Source organism: Silurus aristotelis (assembly GCF_946808225.1).
Source record: "Silurus aristotelis genome assembly, chromosome: 10".
NCBI classification, from domain to species: Eukaryota; Metazoa; Chordata; class Actinopteri; order Siluriformes; family Siluridae; genus Silurus; species Silurus aristotelis.
In genome coordinates, this window is record NC_139583.1 from 8,614,727 (window position 1) to 8,638,366 (window position 23,640).

At 35.6% G+C, this 23,640-nt stretch overlaps 1 long non-coding RNA gene across 1 annotated transcript in view; it reads left to right on the forward strand.

Annotated features, from left to right (window-relative positions):
• The window catches only part of LOC310731864, a 307,021-nt gene that overhangs the window by 139,340 nt on the left and 144,041 nt on the right, over positions 1-23,640 (forward strand). The gene's annotated exons all lie outside the window — the stretch shown is intronic.

The window sequence follows — 23,640 nt, forward strand, 5'->3', positions numbered from 1 at the left end:
ATTCTGCTTCATGAACTGAAGTTTGTAAAGTGGAAGTGCATTAGACAGGTCAAAAATGAAAATTCAAATTCTCAGTACAGAAAATGACACAGTAGAGAGTCCCGAATAAAATAAAAAAAAAGGTCCTCCCAACTAAACCATAAGACCAAAAGGAACAGCCCGGAATCTATGATTAAGGCACATGATTATATGGTTTTGTTTGTGTGTGTGTGTGTGTGTGTATGTGTGTGTGTGTTTGTGCGTGTGTGTGTGTGTGTGTGTGTGTGTGTGTGTGTGTGTGTGTGTGTGTGTGTGTGTGTGTGTGCTGATGTGTGGGTCCATTTAGAAAAAAATACTTTACTTTAACTTATATTCCACATGAATTTCACCCTAAGATGCCACTACCTTAACATCCAGGCATGAAGAAGGAATATTAATAAGGTGATATTACTGGTTTGTACACCATTCCTATCTCTGCTGAAATGAGGTTAATGAAAAAATTATTGACTTTAATAACACAAATCTACATAGACAGATCTCTAAAAGTCGATGGTAGCTTCTCAAAACAAGTAAGTCTGATCATGACATGGACATTACAGATATTCCAGACTTCTCAAAAAAGTTCCCCTCAGTGTCTAACCGAAAAACCGGTGCAAAGGGTGTAGTACACTGAAGAGCACACTCTCTGAGCCAGCAGGGTGTGTTTGAAATGGACTGAACTGTGTCAGTCTCAGAGATGACCTGTCTTGGGTGCTGGAAGTCTAAAGTGACTGGATATTTTCTTCACACTAAGCAAACAGGGGACCTTTTACGTGGACAAACTCAAGCCCTCGGTTACAATATAAAACTTTGACTGAAAACCAAATCTTTTTTTAATCATACAGTGTCATGAGACTTACACATTTACATTCACATAGCAGTTCTCTGAATTTCTGACAGAAAAATTAATGCTTTAAGACTAGTCACCTGTCACTGATGTTTCTGGAATAGTTTAAAGAAACATGGATTTATTATCCCAATGTGAAGCAACTCCTGGTCATGGTTTGTAAACCCCACACTTATTATTACCAGGTGAAAAATTCTCAAGAAATCTCCGAAGGAGCTATAACTCAAACAGCTTTTCTTGTGTGTCATTGGTGAAAAGAAGGCCAGAGCACCTGCAGGATCTGAAAAATGCACATATTGTAGGCATTTAAATAAACAATACATTTTACATGGATAAACACAGACATAACAATATTTCCATTCAACATTATGACCAGTGATTGAATAACACTGATTATCTCATCATGGCACCTGATTGTAGGTGGGACACATTAGGCAGCAAGTGAACCTTTTGTCCACAGTGTTGATGGGCAAGCTTAAGGATTTGACAAGGGCCAAATTGTGATGGATAGATGACTGGGTCAGAGCATCTTTAAAACAGCAGCTCTTGTGGGATCTTCCCATAAAGTGTTCCAACAAAGGAACAGTGGTGAACTGGCGACAGACTCATGGGCGGCTGAGGCTCATGGATGGCCGAGGGTCATGGATGCACGTGGGGAGTGAAGGCTGGCCCAATCCAACAGACGAGCCACTTTAGCTCAAATTGCTGAAGAAGTTATTGATCTTAATACTCAAAGGATCAGGACTGTTTTGGCAGTAATAGGTAGACCAACACAGTATTAGGCAGGTGGTCATAAAGTTATGCCTGATTGGTGGTCATAATGTTATGCCTGGTCGGTATGCTATTTAGCAATTTGAGCTACAGTAGATCATCTTTTGGATCGGACCACCAGAAGAGGTGAAGCACAACCAGGATTTTTCCAAGAGCTGGTCCCCTGGCCAAACAGAATTTTTATTTAAATAAATACAATCACATTACAGTGCATACAATAAAATACACCATATATATATATATATATATATATATATATATATATATATATATATATATATATATATATATATATATATATATATATATATATATATATATATATATATATAATTTTTCCAGTCCTTAGATATAGAAAGTGAACAGATTAGTTGTGCCAGTAGACTTACAGTCTTTCTCAAGGAATTACTACAGTAGTTTTTCACCACATTACTTATTTACTCTTACTTAGTAATGTATTTAATAATTGAAGTAAATTACTACTAGAGTAGCGATACTTGAGTAAATCAGCAACATCAGCTGTGAACATTTATGCATTTTCTCCACGGAAATTAAATGTATCTGTAGCTTATTTCAGTGTTCATTACGATTTAGGTTTTGTCTGCCAGCCATGTTTCATGTTTTTGTCTGTAGCCGTGTTGCCCTTTGGGAGAAATCTGTGAGTAATTTCTGTGTTATCTAAAGGAGATCTCACATTGACTGCCTTTAGCCAAAAAACTAACACCGAGGGACTACTTACACCCCTACTTCTCTTACAGAACAACATATTAGCACTAAAAGAAAGGGGGGCTGATTAGACTATCATACTATTAGTGCACCATAAGAGCCAGGGCTTTTTCTAAGCACTTCTAAATTACAGTATGCCGCATTATCATTACCAATAATTAGGATAAATTCAATGATAAGATTGTACCCACTCAGATTGCTTTTTCAAGCTTACAGTTATATCAGGCTTGATGGTCTTCAGGGAGTTTGGGTACTGTATGTATGAGGCAATATGCCACCCAGAAACAGTCCCACAAACACACTGGAAACATTTACTCACTGATAAAAACCCTTCTGTGTTATTTTACAAAAATAATGCATATTATACAGTATTATAAACAAGAATATTTGAACATATGATTCAGCTTTCTAACAGTCCAAACTGATTGTAAGTGTTCATGTTATTTTAAGCTCAGCATGAGCATCTAAACTATTTCCTGAAAAATCACTGAGTTTAAAAGGGTCTTAGGGTCCCTACTTTAGAGATCATGGCATATGTGTAAGTATGTACCTAAAGAATGAGATTACAGTGCTGTAAATTCTTGATCTTTTTTAAAGTCTTATCACCTTAATTTAACTCTCACCTGACGCTCTTCACTTTGACCCCATTTGAAGGTAGGATAGAATTTTGTAATTTTGGTTACATTTATTTCTGATTAGTTAGGTTAAGCTTAGGTTTGTTATATAGGTGTGCTGGTCTGGCAGTGCTGAAGAGAAGTCCACTCTCATCCATGTTCTGTTCTGCCCTTTAGCATATACTGTATGTCTTCAAGAAATGAGGTAATAGCAGTTTTTAAGTGTAATTACATACAAAAACAATGTTTTACACATCTTTCGGCAATTATTGAAACAATATCAAAAAATAAATGAAAACATTTTCATTCATTTTGGATCCTCAAACATATTTCCACTTTGAGTTAATGGATCCTCAAAGTTGAGTATGTTATGCCAATGGCAGTATTGGCCAAAACCTATAATTGTGTTTACCATAATTTAGCAGCAATGATTTTTTTTCTGGCTATTCACAAATATAGTATCCTCAACAGAAATGTTTTTTCATGTGTTATGGACAAAATAATCCAATCATTTATCTACTGAGGTAATATTCATACATCCTCAAGAAGATCTAATTTTAAATGAGACTTGAAATCATGAGAATAACAATTTTGCAACGTCTTTTTGGGTCTCAAACATGGCAGTGGTTTAAATGTCAATCCTTGATACAAGTGGGTTCAATATACTACTGCCAGCAGAGTTTGAATTTCATACCATTATGCAGTTGAACTGATCCATTCATTTCTTTCTAACCACCATTTTCTCTTAGTTTGGTCACTTGCCAATTCTACTGTAACTCATGGCCTGCTCTTTACTATTATAATTTATGGCAAAAACCATGATCATCACATCCATATAAAGCCTTATAAAAGTTTAGAATAACCCAGTGTTTTGAGATGCATAAATTATTTCTTTTGTTTATATGCATATGTAAATTGTACAGTGAATGACTGTAAAAAAGTTCTGTAAACCTGTCCATATCTGAAATATTTAATTTTAACGGAAGAACTTCTCCACAGAGAAGGTGTTGCCAGACTGACTCACCTCCAAAGTAAAAAAAAATGTCAGTGGAAGTCTAATGGTTTGTGGATATTTTGAAGCAGGGAAGTTGAAAACTTTTTAGCGTAAAACGAATACTGAACCAACATGGCTACCATTAGATACTTCAACCCCATTAATATCCTTCTAGATTGTGGCTAACTGGAACCAACTTCACTATACAACAAGATGATGACCCAAAGCATACAGTACATCCAAGCAAACAGTGGGCTGGAGTGTTATCTATCATGCAATGGCCTGCCCACTGTTCAGACCTAAGTCCTATTGAACTGCTCTGGGGATCACAATGTTAAAAAGAAATATTTAACTATCAAAGAACACCTCTGGCAAGTTTTACAAGAGGAATTGCAAAGTATTTCAGCTGAATGTTTGGAGAAACGAACTGTCCAGATGCCAAGAGGGTGTAAAGCTGTTATTCATGCTAAGGGAGGATTTTTCAATGAAAATAATGTTTTAATGTTTTTACATTTATAAACATGTTTGGACAAAGTAAATCTTTATACCATTAAATTATCTAGTTTGTTCCATATAAACATATTGAAAATGTGATTTAAAAAAAAAGAGTTTAAAAAATATATAAAAATGATAAAAGTCTAGGCGTTTCCAGGCTTTTGACAGACAGAGTTGGGACTTTCCAGAAAGTTGAAAGCAGGAAAATGCATATGATGTTACTCTATGCTGCAGAAATAAAATAATGGAGTCCAAGTTCCTTTATTGTATGACAAATGCAGTCCAAACTCAGGACAAACAGAAGAAAAAACAACAAAAAAACTCCAGCAAAATGAATTGGCTATATTGGCAGATTGTACTTGTGCCAGCAGGAATATAAAAGCATTAAACTTGTTTTAGCACAGTAGTACTGTAGTTCTTGACTATAATTAATGCCTTGTGGAAATGATGTCAGAAATGATCATTAAATAACATTCAGATCCAGAGAACATGAAAACAAACAGCATATTAAAAGCAAAAAAAATCAAAACAAATCTAAGGATAAATTAGTCTAGAAATGAGAGTGTATGGAAAACATATTTATATCTTGTCATTCTTGGAATGTGTTAAGGGAAGACTGCAGCGTGTGCGCCAATGTGGGTGTGTGTGACCGGAGTAGTGGGTCATCTCTCAGTATAAATGGGAGGCATAGCAAAATGCCTTAATGTCAGTGATGATGTAGTAGTGCTGATATTCATTCTCTGTCACTGTCTCTCGCCCTGTTTGTCTATATTTCCCATAGCCTTTGATGTCTTTCCTGCGATCCAGCAAATCATATCATAGCACTCAAAAATGTTAGGATGCCCACACACATATTTTTCAAATATGCCAGAATAATTTAGCATTTTGATCAAAGTGTTGAATCAAAGTTCATGCTTTGTTCTGGTTTTCCCCCTTTGGCTGTATGCTTTTTTTTTTTTTTTAATCCAAAACAAGTCATGTTTGGATTGCATGTATCCAGCACCAAGCCATTAGAAATCCACTGTTTGCGTTCTCACATCCTTTTGGGTCATACTTCAGTCTGTAGAATGAAACCTTGAGTAAATTACCAGCAAATAAACAGTCTACATAGTCTTATTCTACCGTGAATAAACACGCACCAGGAAAGAACCATTAAGTTGCGATTGCACTGGAAAAAAAAAACAGGGAAAATAAAGATTTGCCCCATTTTATCCAAGCTTTATTTACACCAACAGTTTGTTCACCATTGGCAAGCGTCTGTGCATAGTATTATTTGTTTGTTTCTGCCAAGCTGGTGTTGTTGAACCACGTGTGGACAGTGAGTGATAGGGATTAAAAAGCATACAAGCTGAAGCATGCATACGTAGACACATAGACTTACACACATACACACAATTAAAGAGTATCAAACTGTCACACAGAGATATGTGGATATGCTTCATGCTATTCCACTTAATAAACAACTAAAATAACATAAGGCTTTTATCCCTTTTTGCAGACTAAATCTCTCCTTGATGCTAGGAGTACAAATCATTTTGGCAATTCAGTTCAGTTCTTTTTGAAAGATAAATGGGCCAAATTTTCTCTAGGTTACTGAAGATAAAATCATGAGGATGGGTTCACCGGTGTGCATGTGTGTGTATGTGTGTATGTGTGTGTGTGTGTGTGTGTGTGTGTGTGTGTGTGTGTGTGTGTGTGTGTGTGTGCGTGCGTGCGTGCGTGCGTGCGTGCGTGCGTGTGTGTGTGTGTGTGTGTGTGTGTGTGTGTGTGTGTGTGTGTGTGCGTGTGTGTGGTTGTAATCTAAGTGCAAGAATGTGTTCTGATTATACTTCTGTAATCCTGTTTTTTTACACACATCATTCTTTATCCTGCTAAGGGTCATGGTGGATCTAGAGTCTATTTTGGTAATGTGAGACTCATGTAAACCTAGGGTCAATCCCACTATTGACATGTTTTTGGCAAGTGGGAAGAGATTCATCACGGAAACGAAGAAACAAGCACACACATACATATGGGTAGAACATGTGAAACTCAGCACAAATGGTAACCAGCGAGCTCGGTTGTACAGGGACATCTTTTTACAGCTTTTATCCAGACAGGCTTTCTACTAACATCTGCAGTTTTCATTCACATTCCCTGGCCAGAAAAAAACAACAATATTTCATTGATCTGATTCATGATTTCTTGTAAAGTCTTGAAGTACAAGAATATTATTGTCATAATGTTTTATGATAAACATACATATGTAAAACCGGATGTGCTATAGAGCTGCTGTGCATGTTGTGAAATAAAAACAGGATTATTTTGTCTCTATCATCTACTGTATAAATTTTTGTACAAGACAAAAAATACTAATAGGACTAACACTAATAATACTTGGTAATAGCAATTATTGCACTAATAACACAAAACAATAGTAATAATACTATAATAAAACTACTCATATAATAATACTTTTTCTTTGTATTACCAAGACATTTTTTTTTTATTTTGATTGCAATAGAAAAATCATGTAAACTAAACTGTTTTTTAAGTATTAGATCTTAGAGTCATGGTGGATCTGGAGCCTATGCCAGAAAAACTTGGAGGGAGGTAGTAAGACACTGTAGACAGTGTCTTACATCGTCACACACATTCTCAAAATGTATAGTAACCAAAACACCTTTTTGGAGAAATCCCACACAAACACAATGAGATCTTTATGAATTAAGAATATGGACTGATAATAATAATAATAAAAATTTTACTAATAATAAAAAACAAGTTTCCACATGATTAGGAAATGTGACTATCATGCTGCTTCTAATAAGCTTTCACATAGAGGCTCCAAATATTATTTGAGATTAAAGCATTTTTTTATTGTTATTATTTTAATAAGATTTTCTGTTCAACAGTGCATTTAGTGCAAATTTCAAAAGCGAAGCAAAACTCCACATTAGAGTGAAAAAATCTAGTCCCACTAGTCCCACATCATAGAGTAGAGTTTTATTTTTTTACCAGTAAAGCACCCAGCAGAGAGTAAATGGGGCGAGCGCAGACCTACCACCCCACAATTACCCACAATTACTGCCGAAATAATCAGACATGCCCTCAGTGACTGAGCATCTATGCAGGCTTTGCAGCTTTCAGAATCGCCTGCCAATATCAATAGGATTATTCAGACGATATGGCAGTGCATGAGGGGCAGAATAAAAGGAACAAAAGCAGGGAGTGAAGAGAGAACGGTCTGTTGAGTGGGAGTTGTAGAGAGTTGGGACGAATGAAATGTGATTATGTGGCTTTGAGCTACTGCCGAAGTTTAGAAGGAAAAAAGTGCTCAGAGGGTAATGCCCGCCAGCTGCACTGCTGATTGTGTTTCTCTAATAATAGATGTACAGCGTGTGCATGAGTTGAAGAAGAGAAGTGTGTATAGGGAATGTTGTACACCAGTTGGTAGGTGCCCAAGCCCAGAACTAAATTAGAGGTGGAGACATTACAATAGTGCTGTCTAGCAGTCCATTCTTAAATCCATCTGGTCCCGAAGGGCCGTTTATTAGGATGATGGAAATAATCTGAATAGGCAGGTTTATTTATAAATGTACTAAATTCTACTAAATAATAAATAGTTCCATAATGGTTTTACAACCTTTACAAATTTCTGTTGTAAAAGAGAAGCCAACAGAGAACTTTAAAAGTTATAAAAGAGGGTCTAGTCAATAGACCCTCAAGGGTTTGAGATTTTACATTTATTTCTAGGATTCCATTAACATTATATGTAGTAACAGTAAAGTGTAATTTACATTAAAGAGGACAACAGTATGTCTCCCATATACACTACAAGGGAAAAAAATTGTGGACCTTTCCACAGTTTGTCCCCATTTGATGTCATCTGATAAGATGTCTCAGTAGATTCGTGCTCATTTAGCCTCAAGGGCATTAGTAAAGTCAGGTAATGTGTTTAGGGTTAGGAGGCCTGGGGTGCAGGCCACAGCTCTATGGGAGGCTACTCAAGATCTTTCACTTCAACCCATTTAAACCATATCTTCATGGAGCTTGCTTTGTGCTCAGGGGTATTGTGATGACAGGTTAAGGTCTCCTATTTCAAGTGAGGCGAAAATTTCATGGTACCACATTTAAAGACATCCTACAATTGTGTGCCTCCAACTTTGTGGTAACTTTATGGTTTGTGGAAGGACAACACATGGGTGGAATAGTTAGGTGTCTCAATAATCTGTCATATAGTGTAGCTTCTATCTTTACTGTTACTTGCATATGTATTTGTAGAGTGGCACATAAGTGAAAGATGCATTAACAAACCGCAAACACAAAATATGACACAACAGCAAATTCAGAAATGCCACCGCATTACCTCAGAATGGAATGGGACATACCTGGTCATGATTGATTACAGGGTGCAATAGTAAAAATTACTGTTTTTTTTTAAGTAATTCATATGTTTATTTAGCCATGGCGGCATTAATATGATTTTGCAAATATTGAAGAATTGAAGTTATTATAATTAACCACTTTCTCTTTACTATCTTAACATGAGTAACCTTACACTGAATTCTTTATGCTAGGCTAACAAGATAGACCAAGAAGTGCGATTTGTTTATCTTTTTTAGTTTTGAATAGTGTTTTTGGTTTTGTCATTGCATTTTGATTCGTTATTGTCTTTTTTGTCTATACAGTCCACCAAAAATTTGTCTGAATTGTCACATCTAATGCAACTTCTGGGAAATTATCAACATCATTTAGCTCAATTGTTCATATAGGTTATGTTTGTTTCAATCTTTACAACATCAAGTACATATAAAACCCATGGAAGTGTAGGAATGTTTTCATGGATAGTCTACTGTTTTGGGTATGTATTGTGTAAGTGCCAGCTGCTGTAAGAAGATCAGGATACCAGATTCAACTTTACAAAAAGCCTCCAAATAAGTGATACCTCTGACTCATACCAAATTTTTCTCATATGTCAGATATTAGAGTTCAGTTGTGATTATTTCAGAAAAGTCTTGAGCTTTTCCTTAGCTGCTGGTTGCCTCATTCCGTCACCAGCACCTCCAGGCTGCACACAAAGATCAATGTCCTCACCTGTATCTCATTTGTCTCACTTACATCATGTTGTTTTGTTACGCAAGTCTCTATATACATACAGTGCCTGTAGTGATAATATTTCTTTTAAGTCATACATGTGCTTTTCATTACTAATCCCTGGTTCTCAATTTTCCTTTTTTGCCTTGGTTTTCTAAAACTCATATTTTCTGTTTTAAACCTCAGCAGGCCTAACGTTAGACCACATCTACAGACATAGCCCTGTTAAACATATCTGTCTGTGTTTCAGTCCTGTTTGGAATTAGGACAATGACTGGAATGTTCCTGGAAAACCATAACTGGAAAAAGATACTTCGCAGAACCTTATTCCATATACATTCTCTGTCCACTTTATTAGGAACACCTGTGCGCTTGCACTTTTATGTAGTTATCCAAATATCCAGCCATGTATCTACAGTGCATTATATAAAATCATGTTAGATCAAAGTCAAAAGCTTTACTTAATGTTTATGTCAGACATCAGAATCAGGGAAAATGTTATTGTGATCTTAGTGACTTTGACTGTGGCATGGTTTTTGCTGCTAAATTGGCTGGTCAATGTATTTTCGGTTGAAATTGCTGATTTGCTGCGATTTTTAAAGCACAACAGACTTTAGACTTAATAAACGTTTTCTGCAGTGAGCAGAAAAGCATCTCAAAGTATACACCACATTATACTAGGAGACAGATGGGTTATAACAAAAGACTCCATTGGATTCCACTCCTGTGAGCCAAAAACTGCAGTTTGAGGCTACAGTGGGCATAGACTCAGCAAAGCTGGACAGTTGAAGGCTGAAAAAAGACCACACAAGGTCTTTACCTACCTGGAAGGTCTGTGACTACTGTTTAGAATAAAACTACACATTCACAGTTTAATATTCATTCATTCATTCATTTTCTTCCGCTTATCCGTAATTCGGGTCGCGGGGGCAGCAGTCTAAGCAGGCCCCCGCCTTCGACTGCTGCCCAATCCTCACAGCACCGTCCCTTACGGTCCCTCCTGCAGGTGGTGAGCCCACGGGAAGGCAGTTTAATATAAATATATAAAATCTATATAAATATATTTGTGTTTTCGCTGTACAGCCAAGTGGCACCTGTGTGTGGTGTGTGTACACAAAACTACAACTTCTACTCATTTATAACAACTGCTAAACACTTTAGGTGTATAGTAACTACTGTACTTATTACTATAAGCAGGTTTTGACAGGCTAGCTAAAAATATAATTGTTTAGAGCAGCCCATACTAGATTGTATGCCTTTATTTATTTTATATTATATAACATTTTAGCTCTTCATATATAAAAAGGTTTCCTCATCAGTGCTCAATGTCAATTTCCTCATTTGAGCTCAATGCTCAAAGCATGCACTGTATATTCAATTAAAAAATAGATATATATTTTATATATAAAAAAATACTTACCAGATAAAGCAAATATGTTTTTTTATTTGAATGTAAAACAGCATGTAAAACCCCATATCTATTATGTTTGTTTAAACAATTATGTTTACATTCTTTTGCTAATTTCATATGCACATGTAATATCAGTGATTTTATTTAATAACTTGTGTCACTGCTTAGTATGTTCTATTTACTTTCATTTAAATATGTCTATTGTGTGTTTTGTCCAACCCAGTGTCCTTGAAAGGCTCAGAAAATCAAAGTTACCCAATGTAATGCATGAGAAGAGGAAATGACAGAGCTGTGAATCTGTCACCATTCCTGACCTTTGTTCTTCCATGCGATCTGCCTGGCATCGGAGCAAAGTGCCAATCTCTCCCTGCTGGAATCCAGATGAGAGGCTTGAATCTGCTCATTAGATGGGTGTTTTCCCCTCCTCCCATCCTTCCCCCTGATCTCTCTGTCTGTCTCTTTTGTGGTGCAATTCCTCTGAATCTTTCCTCACAGTGTTTTCAACTTCATTGTCTGTGTTGGCATTGGATACAGGAACTGACATACAGGAAGTCTCTTTTCCTTTGAGAATCATATAAAAAGGCATCTGTGCTGTGACTTGATTATCTAATTGACTGAGGGCATTTTTGTTTTACCAGGAAGTCTTTGGTGTAAATGATGACTCTGTGATCAGGAATGTTCTTTTTACTTCTGTAGTTTTTCTGCATTATTTAGGTATCATTTTCAAAAACAACAAACAAAATACATCCAGTGTGAAACTTGGGAATGAATTAAAGTAAGAAATACAGAAAGAAACAACAATTTCAATAACATACAAAATCTATAAAATATTTTCCTTCAATTTCAATTTCAAATATAAACAAAAAAGATTTTGTTTTACTAAATATATAGGTTTTTCGTCTATTTATAACTTGGATTTATGTTTGACTTTATACTAAAAAATGGCTTAATATTAAAATATTTGATACAATAATGGCTAAATATTAACATATTATACATATTTTACCATTTTAATACATTTTTAATAACAGTACATGTTATAAATAAACTATATTCCAACAAACTTTACAGTAAATCTATTTAGTGTCAGACAGTTGATGAATATTGAGTGTGATATGTACAGTTTAAAAGCCAGTGTCTTCATGCCTTCATGAGTCAGTCAAAAGTATGTGTTTTTAATAGCATTCTTAACTCAGCTTAACCAGTTTGAACATGCACGATATCAACAAATCAGCATCATGAGCAGGTGTCAGAGCTCGTAACCGTGTCTCATTCCATCTGTTCATTTGTCATTTTGTTGGAGAGCTCCAGCCTGGGAAAGATGGAGTGAAGAGAGCTGTAAAAAAGGATGTGGTGGTGAGAAACATGCTTGCAATGCTTCCTGTTCAGTCTGAGACTGATAGCCACTGTAGGGCTTTAACCATCTTTTAAAATCGGGTCCATTGGGTCCTCTGTGGCTTGATGTCTGTCTAACTGACTGATAACCACTTCCTTAAAGCCATGAGAGGAAAAGAAAGATTAAGAGAAAAAAATGGACTTGGCTGTGGTTAACATATAGTCTCACTTTTCTTATTGCAGACAGGGACTTTTCTCAGGTACAGAGAGATGTTTTCCCTCCCAGTACAAATATTCTTTTTATGAATAATGGTTAAAAACAATATGGAACTATACATTATTTAAAAGTGGAATAATATGTATTAGGCTATTGTCCATTTTATTTAGTTTTTTGTTTTTTTTTACAATGATATAGGTTCAATGAATCTTATTCTTTCTATGTGTTTTTTAAATTGTGTCTTTTTTATATATATTTATTTAGGTGTGGATCAAATTTATTCAATCAAGTGATGAATCACACTAGTTAAAACTTGAATATGATCATTTTCATAGGGATGATTAAAAATCAATCTCTCACAGACTAGCATTAACATTAGCTTCGTGATTCGTTCGGAAATCAATACTGGCTAATTTGGAAATCATTGACACGTTTAATTAAGTGGTTGCGCCGTTTATGTAAATGTAGAATATATTTGCAATTGTGTACTGTACTGGATTAAATTAGATGTTAATAAGAAGTATTATAAAAAAAATTCTTCTTTACTTTTTTAGCACTATTGCTACCTACACAAATCATTATCCTATGTTATTTTCATACTGATGCCAGATACTTCATATTAGAATTACCAATAAGACCTTTTTTTTTTCTTGTCCTACCTCATTTCCTTTAGTCAACTCCCCTTCCTTATTGCAGAATAGGCTTAACAGGAAGCTATACCATGATCTCAGCATCCAGGACTCATTAAGGGTCAAGTCTGCAAATAGCTCAGGAAGATAAAATCATTCTACTGAATATGTGTCCCCAATTCCTGCCATTGGGAGAGAGAGAGAGAGAGAGAGAGAGAGAGAGAGAGAGAGAGAGAGAGAGAGTGAGAGAGAGAGAGAGAGAGAGAGAGAGAGAGAGAGAGAGAGAGAGAGAGAGAGAGAGAGAGAGAGAGAGAGAGACATTCCTAATACCTGTGGTCTAGTACTATCTGAATGCTGCAAACGTTGTTCCCCCTATCAGCTGTATTTTAGTGGAAAAGCAAATTAGGTCCAAAAAGACCTCACAGCTTGTCATTAAAGTGGCCTGTATTGATCAAGGTTCTTTGGCAAACATCAGGGCAATCAGATTTGTGCATGACTGTGGGAAGAGTGCATACTGTACGTAACAAGATCTTTACGCATGCAATGATAACCACATCAGTGTATTTTTTGGAATAGAATGCTGATCGTCAAAATGTCAGTGGGCAACAGAGTAAAACCCAGTCATTTATTTGTATTAGCGTTCAAAACTGATTCTGCATTCAGACTGACAAGCTTCCAATGTTTTTGTACCAACGTTTTGTTATAAAGAAAAATAATCAAAGCTCTCATCTTAACACGTGTATCTGAGGGACTATGCATCCGGGTGTACGTGGTTCGAGTGTGTGTGTTCTGCATTCCTGGTTCGAATCAGTTAGAGCTGCGGCTGTATCCTGTGAGAGGCTCTAATGACCACTGTTTGTAATTGCGCTCACTGGAGTGGAAAGTGCAGGCCAGCGATAAGCTCTCTGTCCCTGGTTAAGTAAACTTAGCTGGTCAAAAAAGGGGCGGGCCAGGAGATGGCCTGTTTCATTTGGTCTAACCATTTAATGTTTTTGCACTAAAATGCATTTTCTGCCAAGTTCTCTCTCAATTATTTCTCCCTCAAAGCCAAGCATGTTTACTCTTAATTTGTCCGTTAACTTAACCTGAAGTCTGACCTCACACATTGTGCATACAGCAAATGCTGCATAAAGCTTAATTACGAGAGAACTGTAACACGATGCCGTTAGATTGCTGCCACTCTCTTAGCCTGATGAAATATTTCAAGCTCTGGCCAAATGAAATAGTAATTATCATATCTGAATTGCATTCTCAGCAAGAATTTGGCAGTGAGAAAGAAAAATATAAAGGAAAGACATAACATACAAGAGCCATTGTGTCAAAAGTGCAGCCACAAAGTCTCACGCAGTGTAGATGTGCAACACAGGAGCACGAGTAGACAAATATCAGTTAGCAAAAGGGCTTTTTATCATAACCAGAGCATGTTAAACACAAGGTTAAGCTTGGCTTACCTGTCCTAAGTGTATTGACAAAACACAAGAATGACTGTGCCCGACTGCACTGTACTAGTGCACTGTACTGGTCAAAGCATGCTATTGTACATACATGTAAAAAATGTAGTTAGCACAGATGTCAAACTAGCACAAAGGACAAGCAATATGAGTCTATTATTCTTTGTGTGGTTTCTTTCATGATAATTTGCTAAATATTACCTTAGCAAAGTGTACTTCCAGCACAACAAAACCCTTCAAAGCTTATAAAGAGTTTTGTTCTGTTTATATAAACTTTGAAGGAATTTTTTGTGTCTCTGTAGTATTTGCTAAAGTTCTATTCGCATATTGCCCTTAAAGAACCCTGCTGAATATTAAGCAGAGGTCAGTTGATCCTGGGTGCTTTTGTGTCAGGATACAGAGGCTATCATTTTTATATGTATTTATGTAATTTGTGTATCAAATGTCATAACATGCCACATTTAGGCATGAAATAAGTTCAAGTACACAGTGACAGGCAAGATTTGCAATCAGTCAGGCAGAAAAGATAAGAGAACAGGTATGATCAGTGGTGAACGAAGTACAAAAACCATGTTTTTGAGTTAAAGAAAAGATGAACTAGTAAAATATTACTCCAATAAAAGTGCTCTCTTTATACTTTCATTTTAAAAAGTACAAAAGTATTTGCCTCCAAATGTACTATTATTATGCTATAATGTTCCTATTATCATTTTTTTCACAAGATACTTGCTTAATCAACTCAGCCTATGTGAAAAGACTCTAATGTTACCCTTAGCACACCAATCTATTAATAGAATGATATTAATGAGTCAAACTATTACATTTATCAAGTACCCAAAACTTTTTTTCAACTACTTTCAAAACATCACCCGAATAAGGCCAGGGGTGTTGTGGCAAGTTAAAGTCAGGAGTTTCTTCTATTATTTATTCCTTTCAAAATGTTCTACTTGCTGTTGAACTGATGCTGATTGTTGGTGATAAGTAGATACCACCAAGCGCCAATCATAACAAGTTCAAAAGAGAGTGTGCGCTCTACACTGATTGGTGGCTTGCTTGCTTTATTGAGCTAGACCAGTTAAATTTTTACCCACTCATAAATAAAAAGGATGACTGATTTTGTGAAATTTAAAAATATGTCAAAATGTAAAAATAAGAAAAATAAAAGGATATTTGAATGTATTTCAGGTAAAGTAATATCTCCTTAAATAAAGTACAAATACACAAAAAAAGCTACTTATGTACAGTAACAAATGCCATTTACTTTGTTACTGTCTTTCACTGGGTGTGGTTCTTTTTTATTCTCTAATTTAGCAGCAAACTAGTGAAGGATAGTCATCTAATAGGGCCTGGTGATATGTGGTTCAAAATCTAGCTGCAAAATGGTTTTATCTTAAGAACCTTTGACATGAGAGAATGACTAGTGAATGGCTATTTGCATTACTGTGTATATCTGAACTTCCAAAATCAAGTTTGTATTCATAACATTGTTCTCCATGCTGTTTTAACCCAGTACAGAAGTACACACATCCTTCACCCAAGTGGAAGTACAGATACTTCTGTTATAAAAGACTCTTGTAAAGGTTAAAGCACTGACTACAGTTTTTCACTCAAGTTTTGTAAGTGAAAATGTTTCTGTTCTCAGTCATGTTTACATCTCTGACTCCCTCTGTCTCATTCACGTAAGCCAAAGTTCTTGTTGCCTTCTGCCTTGCTTGTTGCTTCATAGGCTTACTTACAGTACATCTGTGATGTGTAAAAGCCAGGAAAAGATACACCAGTGGTAAGTTAAAAAAGCCATATCCTACATCACAAAATGCCCTGAGACTGGGCTGGTACATTACTGCTGTTGCTGAATCATTTGGCAACTGGATGACATTGGGTTACAGAAAGAAAGACGTTCTGCCCTTTTATGTAATACTTATGTAAGTGCAACAGTCTCATTGATCCACACAATAAAAGTTCTAGTTCTCATGAAAAACACTAACAGCAGTGGATAATTTACTGTATCTGTTTCGAATCACAAATACTTGAACTTTGTGTCAGACTGCATACTACCATTTAAAGTCACTACAGCTTTGGTGTTTTCAGTATTTAAGTAGGAACAGTTAGTAACACAGCTTTGAATTCTCATTAAATGTCTATTACTTGTCCCTTGAAGACTGAGACTAATCCATGTGGAGTAGAAAAACTCATGTTTTACACTTTAGGTGAAACCAAAGAGGTAAAGGGTATAGTTTTAATTAAAACTAACACTTTAGTTGCAGGAGCTGGCTAGCACTAGTGGTATCACTTGTTTGCAATTACAGTATTTGTTTTAATATTCCAGCCTATTTACACAGATATAAATTAATAAGGGTATTAGGAATCACTACCAAATGAATTAATAAGCCAGGAGCATGTACAAGGCAAAAATTCTAAAAAAAAAAAAAAAAAAAAAAAAAATGCAGAATTATATCCTGGCTATCTATATGCACATGTGTATATGTGTTTGTAATTAGGAACAGTTTAGAGGTGGTGTGTATATGTGAGTGTTGACAAAGCTGAGGTGACAAAGCCGATTCAGCAGCAGGCTGTCTACAGCAGTGTAGCTATGTGTTGCTCTTACTATGGCTAATAGTGCAGTAAAATGCTTTTCCCAGCAATTAAGAAATAATGCCACCACTGTGGCATGAGCCAAGCAACAGTGTAAAATAAAACATGCGCTGCCACAATGGTGTTCTGTGTGAAGGTGAAATAGCCTGGAATGGCTTTAATCCTGTGGTCCAGGTTGCTGGTTCTCATTAACAAACAGGTGAAGTTAAGGCATTCAGCCACAACTACAACCACAGCATTGTGATCAGGCTCATTAGATCGGAACTGTTACAGCTTCTGTGTTCTTACCTTTCATTTTCACTTGCTGTCATTTATGCTTTCTTCAGCCAAGTGTGCTGCCAGTAGTTGGTAGGTTGTGGGTGGTTGTGAATGAGCTGGTGCCTTTGTGGCTGTATTTTTATTTTAGCTTTACTTCTGGTAGCTATAATATATTTTAGTAAGTGGAATAAAAAGTCTCTTGGAAAACTCTATCAAATGTTCATGATTCCTTCACACTGATGTATTATTTTAAAATAAAATCAAACAGTGAATTAGCCCAGGATGTGGCTTATAGAAGCCTTTTAGAAATATACAGTTTCTATAACGCTTCTATAAATCATGTTACATGCAACATAGAAGCCTTTTAGAAATATACAGTTTCTATAACGCTTCTATAAGTCATGTTACATGCAACATATGCTTCTAACAAAGTAGCACTTCCAAAGAAATTCTCTCAGAGTTATAAAAGTTAACTCAAACATATAGCACAGCCAAAGTGGCCAATTAAGGTACCCAAATAGCATAGTAGTGTGCCAGCAGACAGGCACACAGTGTTAATGTCATTCATTAGAGGAAACCAAACTGGTTATTTTGTTCCTCTATAATATTTTCATATCCAGACTTGACCTCACCCTTGCCTTCTCTGACCTGTCATTAACGACATCTGAACACTGGCATAAACGTGTTTGTGTGTTTGTTGAAAACGTGTAAGAAGGTTCAAAAGCACTGGTGTATCCAGCCTCATTATGGAGGACCAAATTTGGGCATCCTGGAAAGGGAAGGGCCATTGGCTATTTGACTCATTGACACCAATAACTTTACTGCCAGACCTGTGGTAAAAAAAAAACAGATGGTCTATAATACTTAACAAAGCCCAAATTCAGTTTCTGAATGCAATTCACCATTGATTAAATGCTGATTGGGGTAAAAAAAAAAATGAATTTTATCAAAACCATATGGCGGTGAACCAAAAAATTAAACTTATTAAGGACTCTTTTTTAATACAGCACAATGGTTTTCTTTTTAAACAAGAACATAGCATGGTCATGTATTGAATAAAATTTTAGTTTTTCATTCCAAACCTACATAGATTTCTTTCTGCCTGTTCTTCTTTAGAAATTAAACAAAGCTTCATAGAAGTTTTAGTATTACAGTAACTGAAGCTTCATTACTTCAGATGCAGAAGCAGTTATGACTGTGTTGTAGTAAACTAATCTTACTGAATCCACTTCATTATTAATCACAGTTCCATTTACTTCTTGACTGCATAATGGTTTATCATTCTAAAATTCATGCATCTAATGTTTTTCTAGATTTCTCTAATACAGCTTCTAATTTAAGAAATGTTTAATGTTCCTTCATCTCCAGTATGCTCTTAATTCTCATCAGGGTTGCAGTGGATCTGGACCATATCATATGGCCACTTACAGATTAGCTTGTGTTATCTAGCTGACTTAAATGTTGGAAGATTATGACCTTGATTTAAAACATGCTCTCAGTAGCATGCTATTGTTTATTAATTGCATAGATTGATCAGGATTTCAGTATTCTATATAATCTCTTTTTATTTTTTAAGATTTCTTTTTTTCTGTAGTGTTACATTCAAAGTAATTCAAGGTAATTGCAGTTTTTGGTTTGCATAGTACCAAAAACGATCATGACAAATGATATCCTCAAAGACCAAGGATCCCTATGTGAGTCCAGACATTTCTCACTTTCGGGACTACATATGTTTCCTCTTAGTTTCTTTGTCATTACTGAATAATTCATAGTAAGTATACATAATATCTTTCAAGATGAATACCCAAATAATACGCCTCGACGTTAACCAATATCCAATTCATGTAATTATGATGTTTAATGCTAAATACACTTATTAGGAACACTTAGCTAACCAAAAGTGTCTGCTAATCTTGCTAAACCCATTTCCAGGACATCAGTGCTAACGTGTACAATGAGACAGAAATTTTACAATATGGTTCCCACTTTGTTCTATACAACTTCCCCAACTTTTTGGTTCTTAACCCCAGGCTATAACTGACACCACAATAAACACTTCCACAAGTGGGTTATCTACAAATGCTAATTATGAGACAGTCATTTCACAAGTCAGGATTGTGGAGTTGAATTCACTTATTTCAATTTTATTCTAATGTATAATTTATATTCACCCTGGGAATATCAGGCTCTTAAGCATGATGAAGCACTTCCTGTTGTGCTGAACTTAAGCCATTGTATCCTGAAGGCTCATCATGGGTGTGTGTGTGTGTGTGTGTGTGTGTGTGTGTGTGTGTGTGTGTGTGTGTGTGTGTGTGTGTGTGTGTGTGTGTGTGTGTGTGTGTGTGTGTGTGCATACATGGATATGAGGTTAAAATGAAGGGTGAAAGGTCACAGGAAACCCTAAAGCAGTTAAGAGGCTCAGTCTGTATTAGACTCTGTGCACCTGCGTAGTAGCACCCAGGGGTTAGTGTGCTACAAAGGCCTGTGGGCTTTGCTTCAAATACACCATTCACACTACACACATTACCATATGTCCGGTTCTTCCTCTGCATATACCCTAAACAATCTTGTTGACAATATTAATGTGTGACCCTTTCAAGCACACTGTGAAGCACGAGCTCCCAAATGTACAGTTTCTTGTACTTGCATGTTGGTGTGATTGTGTTAGAAAAGGCTAAATAATGATAGTAAATCCACTCCCTGAAAGTGGCATTTCAGGAAGCAATAAAACAATATAAATGAATAAGTATCAATCAGGTGGTGGGATGCAGTCTAATGTAAAACAGATTTATTGTTAACACCATAAAATGTGTTATTTTCAAAAAACAGCAAATTTAGGAGTGAGAACAGTTTGATATAACAGATATATATATATATATATATATATATATATATATATATATATATATATATATATATATATATATATATATATATATATATATATAAATATATATATATATATATATATATATATATATATATATATATATATATATATATATATTTATATATATATATAAAAAACACTACAGTGATTTTCTAATTAAAGAACAACCCTTCATACTATATATTTTCCTAGTTTTATTTTTTGCTAGTTTTATTGAAATCAGTTTAGGTGGCTTGTCCGACTAACACGTCCCTGCTTTCAATCTTACTATGAAATCTAGTATTATATTGAGTATAATTATTAGTAAGAGTGCATTTATATAAAACTGTGATTTTATTTACAGTGGGCACTACAGACTGTGATTATGTTTAATATCGTTATGTTATTAAACATTTCGTGAACAATCAGAATTGGGAATTCAATAGTGCTGTGATATAATAGTAATATTCTTCTTTAAGAGTGTAGATGAAGGGATTTTGAACACATGAAAGGACCGTTAAGAGCATCTGTGTGGCAGCAATGTAGAGTTTCTGTAAGAAAGCCTTTCTTTTGTGGGTTGACCTCATGGTACCTTAGAGTTACCAAGACGTCCACCAATTACCTCCTAGGCAATATCTGTCAGCTTGGCATTCTAATTGATCAATAACTCTTCTACGGTTCATTAAAAGCAGTGTTTTAAACACAAGAGTTGCAGAGAGCTTGTACTGTCCCTTAGGCAGTCTCAGATAAGGAGCTGGTGAAAATGAGTTTCTAGGAGGCTCACCATCAGAATGTAAGGCCAAGAGAACCTTTGTGGAGTATAGACTAGTGATGGTTATTATATTGGGCTCAGATTTTAATAACGGATAAGGGTATAGAGTCATGTTACATGTCAAGTCAAGTCAAGTTTATTTCTATAGCGTTTTTCACAATGGACATTGTCTTTAAGCAGCTTTACAGAATTTAACAGTTAAGGTGAACAATGTGTATTTACCCCTGATTAGAGGACTGTGGCTAGAAAAAACTCACTTGGATATTAGCTTTTATCCTTATTTGGGTGATATCAAGAGTGTGATCATAGTCTTCAAAACAACACAGAAAACTCTGGAGTGAGAACTAACAAGAGCACCAAAATGTAAGACTATGAATTATGTCCTCTCTACAGTCTTATACAGTCGTTTGAGGTTATAATATATATATATATATATATATATATATATATATATATATATATATATATATATATATATATATATATATATATATATATATATATATACACATAGTTACTGCGTTACTGCGTAATCTGGGGTGTTTTTTGCTTTTTTTACATACAGTAATTTCTTACAAACCACAACCTCAACAATTCATGTAGGCTTTATGGAGGATTCCAACACATTTTTGTATTACAAGCTTTAGGTCATAATACCTTATGATTTTTTATTCTTTGTTGTGAAATCACAAATATTGCTTTTTCACCATGAAATGGTTCAGAACTGTTTTGAAATGAAACAGTGATCAGCATCATAGACCAGTAGATTCCATTCTTGGCTAAATGAAATGGTAGAAATGACCTAATTTTCCATAAAAAGGGCCCTACCCAGTATTCATACATTTATTTTGTTGCTATTTATAACCAATGATCACACAGTGTATTTCTGTTCATCTTATAAATCAGATGTTATAGCAACACACTAACATCATCCAGCGAATTAGTACACAAAACAGAATCTTAGTCAAACTTGTATGTAGCTATTGTGTCCACTAAAAATCTGAGCTGTCGCAATACTCACTATCTAAACGCAGACAGCTCTGTCCCTCATTTGAGTTAGCATATGTAACTCCGTGTGAACCCTGGCTACCTCTTCTCCTCTATCACTCTATCACTGCATGACCTAACGTCTGTGCCCCTGTGTGCAGTCGCAGCATCACATATTTCACTCCAGGGCAAGGATATCCAACACCTCCATCCATCTTCCTACGGGGACAGAGCTTGCCCTATAACTCCCAACAGACATCAGGGGGAAATAAGGTGTCACTGTCCACCAGGAGAAATGTTTCCAGATTCATCCCTCAGACAGGTCGTCCACTAAACCAGATGAGTTTTCTTCTCCATCACCAGAGGTCTTACACTTAAAAGCGAGTCCCTTTAATTCATCATATTCCTGGGATCTTGGCATTTTTCATCTCATTAGCCTGGTGAAAGTGGAGAAGTCTGGGAATGATTGCTGTGATTAGAAATACGCATAAGAGAGTGATATGACTCACCTGTCCTAAATGGCTTTGATGTATGTTCTACAGAAGCCAGGATATTAATTCGTGGTGACTGATACTTTTGGTTTACACATTAGGAAAGCTTTTTGGTTTGACCAATATACATTTTTAAAATGTTGACAATCATAGAATCTGACCAAAACCAGCTGTAAAGTGAAAAATTACTAAAATAGATTTAATTCTAATCTCCATACATTATTAAATGCTTAATAAAGTGTGTGTTTTATTAAAATAATTTCTATAGTTGTGTCTACTAGCACATGTCAATCTGGTAAATTTGATTAGTTTGAACCCACCATTTCTATAAAAACAGCCTGACCTTGTGAGACTTCCTTGAGAGTCAAACTGAAATATGTGTGTAAACTGAATGTGTCCAAAAAGGACAAATGTACTCAAGAGAGAAGTGTGTAAAAGTTTACACTGGTGTGTGTCTGTGTGTACTCTGCTAAATGGACCTCCATGATGATGTTTGTTCTGATTGTGTTTTCAATTTTATCCATAGAGAAGACATGAATCCCCTGGCTGAGGGAAAGCGGCCTTGGCTTTTGAAGTGCTGATGTAGTGGGTCCAGCTCTGGTGGTCTCACTGGGATTGACTGGACCATTTCACAGATAAACACACCTGCAAAGTTTTTGCTCACAGTTGGATACATTTTGGGATTGTTTAGTATTTTTTTGTTTTTTTTACCATTTACACGCAAAGATTCCATCAAGTACCTTACATATGCTTTTGTTTTGCGTGACAAACCTTTAAAGGAACCATATAGAACCTAAGAACAAAAGGTTCAAAATCATTATAGATTTAAAAAACCTTTGGGAAAAAAAAAAAACTTTGAAGCTCCAGTTTGCAAAGTAATCATTCATTCAAAATAGGAACCCGTTTTGGATGTTAGCACCATTCATTTTCCAATGACCTCTTGAGGAACACTTCTTGAAAACTAGATTTCTCAATTATTCTAAGAACTTTTGCAGAAGCTAGAATTCTAACATACCAAACAGCCCTTGGGGAAATAACAAATTTAGAAATTATTTATTAAATCAACCGGTTATAAAAGTGGCCATAC